This window comes from Aythya ferina, assembly GCF_964211825.1.
Source record: "Aythya ferina genome assembly, chromosome: 1".
NCBI classification, from domain to species: Eukaryota; Metazoa; Chordata; class Aves; order Anseriformes; family Anatidae; genus Aythya; species Aythya ferina.
In genome coordinates, this window is record NC_140296.1 from 174,185,899 (window position 1) to 174,192,963 (window position 7,065).

Sequence of the window (7,065 nt, forward strand, 5' to 3'; positions counted from 1 at the left end):
CAAAATCCACTCTGTGTGTCTATGTGTTCATGTACCTAAATGTGGGTACACATACAAGTTGACTAGAAAAGTGTACCAGAGATATGTTCCCTGCCAACTGCTGTCTTTATGAGCACTCTTTTATGTTCACTTGAGTACTGTATCCTTAATACACTGGGGCACGCTTCCTTGGGAATGCTGTCTGGTTTTGCATTTTTGAAAGAAAAAAAAAAAAGGTTCCAATAATACTTTGTTCTATTTTAAGCAGACTAATACCAGGAATGTAGCTTTATTTCTGAGGAGACATATAATGTGGACTAGAGTTATAGCAATACACCCACACACCTCTCTTCCTCTTGGAGTTACTGAGTTATGTGTATGGAAGGACTGAATTGTAACTGCATTTTCATTTCAGAGCAAAAGTACAGTACATGTAGTCTGCAGCTGCGTGTAGAAGCTGAGAAATTCATGTAGCTCACCTAAAATATATATGACCTCAAGAAAAGTAACAGAAAGAGTATGGGACAATGGCACAAGTCACTACCTTTCCATGGCACAAAGCTATTGCTGTCCAAGTTAATGGTAGAAAGTCTGCAAAATGTCAGATATTGCAGTTAACATGTGCTGCTCACAGCAATATGCAGCTGCTGCTCATGGTGGGAGTAAGGCTGGTGTTGCACAGTAACTTGTTGGCACTGCTGAGAATGGTGTATGCTGGAGTTTCTTCTTTGTTCTGTCATGTTGACAATGAGGACTTTTATTACAAAACCATCCACTGATGTACAATAAATGATTTTTTTCAAGGACTGCAGATCTTTTTCCTTCTGTTTTAGGATAGCAAGAGAAGGAATATTTTGGAAATCAATCAGAGACAATCTGGTAGCCTGAACATGAGCATCACTAAACCTGTGTTCCGTTTTAGGAGAGAAAATTGTGTATCCACCAATCTGCAGATGAGCAAGAGACCAGATATGGCAGCCCCTTCATATAGCAACCCTGTTACGTACCCTGTTTTGTATCTATTCATGGAGCTGCACAGACATCACTGGGCAGAGAATGGCTGGCATTAAAAGTGAGGTTATCTGCACGACACTGAATGTGTCGCACTTCAGAGCAGGGGATTAGCCAGGATACGCAGCACAGCAGCTAAGTATAGCCGCTGCTGGGAGCGCACACCAGATGGTAGCGCTCTGTATTAATGTTTCCTAGCACTGCAGCTGTAGGTTTTCCTGCTGTTACATAGTTGTCTGGTGTATAATCGTAGCCCAAAATATATGGGTCTAACTAGCACCGATGAGCTCATATGAGAACCACATTCCCCGTGCCCCCTAGCCCTCACTCACAGCCTGCACACTAGCCAGGGGGCACTGTAGACCCAAAAACTTGTTAAATTGCCACAGCATGAATGATACCAATGTTGCATCCAAGGGCGGCCCTCAGCATCTTCTCACCTCCCCTCCTGCACCATCAGCCTGTAGTCCATGTTGCCACCTCTGTCTGCCCTGCTGCTGGTCTGGGACATGAAGCCCTCCTGGATCTTCTCCCTGTGGTTACACATCCTTTAATTCTCCTTTGCTCTGTCTTCATATTTTGTGAGCTGAAAATTTCTTGCATCAGGAATCTGTGTAATTAAACATGATAAATTTAAGGCAAGTGAATGAGGGGAGTTAGAGAAAAGGAAAAAAACATGCCTTCAAGGAGAAAAAATAAAAAATGTATTAGGGATTCTAGCAGACATAGAGCTGTGTCACTCAATGGACATGATAAGAATGTCAGGAATGATATAGAAAGAAAGAAAAAAAAAAAAAAACACACAGAAATTATCAATAAATATATCAGTTTGGGATTTGGAAAGAAGCGGAACAAGGGACACTCATTAGAGGGCAAAGTCCTCTCTAGTCCATAAGTAATCAAAGATGATGTTAAACAACATCTATCTGAAAGAAAGTCAGCAGAACTAGATAAGCCACAAAGCAGCTGGCTCTGGTGTTAATTTTCAGTAAACCTTGGCATGCTTGGTTAGTTCTCAATGGCTGACATAATAGTCATTAGACCTAGTCAGCAACTACACACTAAGAGGTCTAGTCAGTGGTAGAGATGGAAATTTTCCATTCGTTTGGCTTAAAATTTCAATGGAAGTTTTCCTGAAAATGTGCTCTTGCAACAAAATTGTGGCGCAGCCCAGGCAGACCCAAGTGGAAACCTGCCCGGTTTTCCATTGAGGGTAGCAGCTCCCAGCCTGGGTGCTTTGGCTAGCAGTTCATGGTGAGCCGTGGGTGGCAGCTTGGCATTCCTGCCATGGAGCTTGGCTTGAGTGCTGCTCCGATGATCCCTTCAACATGTCCTCAGTACGTGGTGGTGTCCAGTAACATCCTGAAAAAAAAAAAAAAAAAAAAAAAAAAAAATCTGGAGAACAGAAGCTGCTTTTAGTTAATTTAATCATCACTTATTGCAAATGCTTTACAAGCTTGTTCTAAACCTGGATGAAAAAGACTTTTCATAAAAGAAATAAAGCTGGAAGGTGTCTCAAGTAATCTCCTGTTCCACAGCTGGATTAAGCAACCTTCCTGGGTTGGTGTTTGCAGATAAAAATATTGTCTCCAGCTTGTCATTTCAGACATTAAAAAAAAAAAAAAAAAAAAAAAAAAAAAAAAAAAAAAAAGGTAAAACAGTGCTAACTACTCTCAGAAGCACTAAACCTGCAAAGAGCTGCTGCCTCCAGTGGCTTAGAGGAGGGCAGTGACAACACAGCCACCACCAGCATGCACCCACCACGTGCTGAGGCTCTGCAGCAAGCCCACAAACACGGCCAGCTGCCACGGCCTGACCCGGTGGCACTCGCAGGGCTGCAGGGCAGCCGTCTTCGTCAGCGGGGCACCACGAGGAGCTGCGTCAGACAGAGGCTAAATCCCCCTGCTGATGTGGTGAGCTAAGTGCTAAACCCAACGCATCGTAAAGTGGCAAATAGCTTGGAAACAAATATAGCATCCTGGAGACCTTGTTCTGTTACTAACAATAAACCCGAAGGTGTTTATCTCCCAGCAGAAGCAAAACTAAATATAATGGGACATTTGCTTGGCCAGAGCTCTCTGGGACACTCTGAGACAGATGCTTCAAATGCCACGTGCTCAAATGGAAAGTGTTTGCAGCATTCATTCATCTTTACGTACAGCATGCACCTCTCCTGGCACGTGTGTCTTAAAGCTTGGGAAAGTTACCCTGTCCTAAACAACAGGATGTCCACGTATAATTTATTACTTAGCTGGTTATTCCCAGAAGTAGGGTCCAGACTCCTTCTCAGGAGAAGCCTTATGGCAGCCTTGATTTCCCTCTCTGACAGATGTGAAACTTCTGCCTCTTCCATCACAGAACACCTGATTCATCCCATCCTCTCTCCCTGAGGTTGGTGGATTCAGCTTTCATACATGGACTTCAAGCAATTGGCCCAGTTTCCATACTGCTGTGGTCAAACTGACCCCACAGCTTCACGTCTATGGGTTAATGTGACTGCAGACACTAAGATTTGACATTTGTCCTTTGAATACCCACCTTTAAATTGGTCCATCTCAAATAAATTAGAGCCTTACAATTAAACAAAGCCACCAGCTCTTATTATCTGTGGATTTCCCCATGAAGCAGCAGCTGCCAAGGCAGACACCTTTTCAGACACCCCACATTATTTATTTTCTACAGGTCACTTGGTGCTCTCCCCTTGGCTTGCAAAAACACCTCCTCACCATTCAGAGACACTTCAGCCTAATGCATTGCTAGTAGACAGAAATAGGTGCCCTACTTATGTCCTCAAAACCTTGTTGCAGGGGTTAGGAGCCACCTGTTTCCCTCCATCAGCTACATATATCTGGAACCTACAGAGAACCAATATAAATATACCCAGGGTGCCTAAGCTGTCTTAAAGCACCCACTGACCTTAAAAAGTTTTTTCATTCTACAAATCATTTCATAAACTTTCTACAAAATAGAGTTCAGACCTGTTTCAATCCACCCTAAAAGCAAACATTTGAAGTACCCTGCTTTTATATCTGTGAGTAACTGGGCGCAATAGAAATAATACATTCCCCATTATCCTCTCCAGGAAATCATACGTCAAACCCTAGGCTGCTGCAGGGAATGTGGTTCCTTACATTGCTCATTAAGAATGTGCTGGACATTGAGTACTGCTTCACCCACAGTGAGCTGTGCAAACACCCTCACAACACGCAGCTAAAGCAGCAACGGGAAATTAAAGCAGCCGTGTTCCTAAAAGCTATTGGGAAATGAAAGGCAAGACTATTCAGAAATTGTGAGTTTCCCCGAAACTGTCTTCAATGCCCAAGACCACACGGTGCTATGTAAATTCAACAGGTTGCATTCAGTCTAATTGCTGTTATGGTGGAGTGAGTCAGGCAACCTCATCAAGGCAGCTCATTGTCTCATATAAACTCATACGCACTGCCAGAGTCATGAACAGATTTTTTGGTTACCATGGGAACATTTTACCTGTCTTCAGGTACAAAAGCAAGACAAGGACAAGTTCAGTATTCCTGTAAAAGAAGAGGGCATCACCAGCATTCTCTGGATGAGACTGAAAACTGTATCTCTGTTATGGACCTTGTGCCACCAGCAGCAATGGGCTCACCTCCTTAACTTCAGGAGTTGGGAGTGTGTAGTAAATACCAGTTAAACCTGCTCTAGCTGCTTAGAAGCACAACAACCATAAAGGCTGTGTTACTTAAACACTGGAGTTAAGTCAGTCCTCAGCCTTTAGCTAACATCTTCCAGATTCAAAGCCAAATCAGAAAAAGGCCTCATGGCTATGAGCACATGTTAAAAACTTATTTTACAATATTTAGTGCATACTTTGATGGATTATCACTGTAAATTCTAGGAAATAAACTACTAGGATGAGAATAAGATAACTCCCTTGCAGTCAAACTGGATTGTTTCCATTCACCAAAGAGGAATTTCAGTTTCACTTTCAGTTTCCTTTCATATTACCTTAGGCTCCACAGTCAGTGAATAATATGAACTAAGCATGTTATTGGTAATACAATAAAATGTGAATTCTAGGAGAAAAGGGTCTGTGCGGCATGCTAAGTATTGTCTTCTGGCACCATGGTGCCAGGTACAGAATTTTGTCTTCTTCAATGTGGAATAAATTTTTGACCAATAGGGAAAAAAAAAAAAAAAAAAGTTGCACAAGAAACCATTTGAAGCCAGTAAAAAGTGACCCCATCCTGCCCTTTACAGAATCTATCATAAAAAGAAAAAAGGAAATGAAAAAATGGAAATGAAAAAATGAAAAAGGGAAGGGAAGGGAAGGGAAGGGAAGGGAAGGGAAGGGAAGGGAAGGGAAGGGAAGGGAAGGGAAGGGAAGGGAAGGGAAGGGAAGGGAAGGGAAGGGAAGGGAAGGGAAGGGAAGGGAAGGGAAGGGAAGGGAAGGGAAGGGAAGGGAAGGGAAGGGAAGGGAAGGGAAGGGAAGGGAAGGGAAGGGAAGGGAAGGGAAGGGAAGGGAAGGGAAGGGAAGGGAAGGGAAGGGAAGGGAAGGGAAGGGAAGGGAAGGGAAGGGAAGGGAAGGGAAGGGAAGGGAAGAAAAGAAAAGAAAAGAAAAGAAAAGAAAAGAAAAGAAAAGAAAAGAAAAGAAAAGAAAAGAAAAGAAAAGAAAAGAAAAGAAAAGAAAAGAAAAGAAAAGAAAAGAAAAGAAAAGAAAAGAAAAGAAAAGAGTCAGCAATACCTGTTCCTTTAAGGAACAGCAAATAAAAACTTTTACTTGCTCTCGTAAACTCAGTAGTACATTCATATTGGTATATAATTATGCTAAAGTTGGTGAACAGAAGACAAGGGATAAAGGTTCGGCAGAATGACAGATTCACCCACCTGGCCCTAGCTTTGGAGGGGAGGTATGAAAACCTCTCTCTTTCAGCTGGTGTGCACGAGGCAGACAACTAGGAGAATACAAACTTTTCTTCAACATCTGTTTAAATATCACCTATGCACTGTCTGCTCTTTTCATTCCCAGACACAAAAATACTTTGCTGCTGACAGTTTGTGCAAGGAGATGGCCTGGAAAGCACTGATGTGCAAACGAATTCACCAGAGTAGTCACTGCTGCTTCGGGCAGACATGCAATCTGTGATGGATAATACACAAACACACTTTGCTATGGCAACACTCACACTGATATATGTTTGTACAAAGGTCTGAGTCCCAATGGACTCATTCAGCCCTTCACGAAAAGTTTCAGCTCACCAATTAGAGAGCAGGCATAATCCCATGAGACTGACCAGGCATAATCCCATGAGACTGACGACGGCCAATGCACTGTATATTGCATGAATTACTGGTTGCTCAGGGCTGAATCAAGTGACAGGACATAATCTGTGAGAAATCCAGTGTCTGGCTAAAACTGTCCAGAACTAACTAAGTAGCAAATGTATTCATCAAAATCCAAGTCTTCCTATGGCAATGCACAGGAATAAGTAAATATGGAGTTAACCGTTTGCCTTGAACCATTAGATCATCTCTGCTGAGGTATGCAGACTTGATGCACCATATATCCAATACTGGCTGGCATGAAGTTGCTCCAGAAAAAGCAGGCAGACAAATTCACATGCATCCAAAGACAAGCGGCAATGAAACCACAAGAAGGAACACATTAAACATGTTCCTGAAATAATTTCCCTTCTTCTGAAGACCCCCACATGTTATCTTTTAATGGAAGGAAATCATGCAAGCACTAACCCAGACTGACACTAAGCATGTGCTTTATTCCATCAAGCCTGTCACCCCTGTATAAACTATCAGTTTCAGCATAATCCTCTGGGCTTTTTTTTTTTTTTTTTTTCCTGAGGTGTCATTGTTCCCTGGCATTCATTAATATCATGAACCTAAAATATGATGAGCCAAGCACCGGACATATGTAACAAAATGCGCAATGTTTCTAACTTCTGAGTTAAAATCACTTTATATTTACATTTATGTTGAATAAAGAGAATTGAGCTGACTGTCAGATGGATTTAGATTGAGTTTCCACTGATCTACTGATATTATCAATGTGTCCTTTAAAAGTATTCAGCTCAGTTACATCCA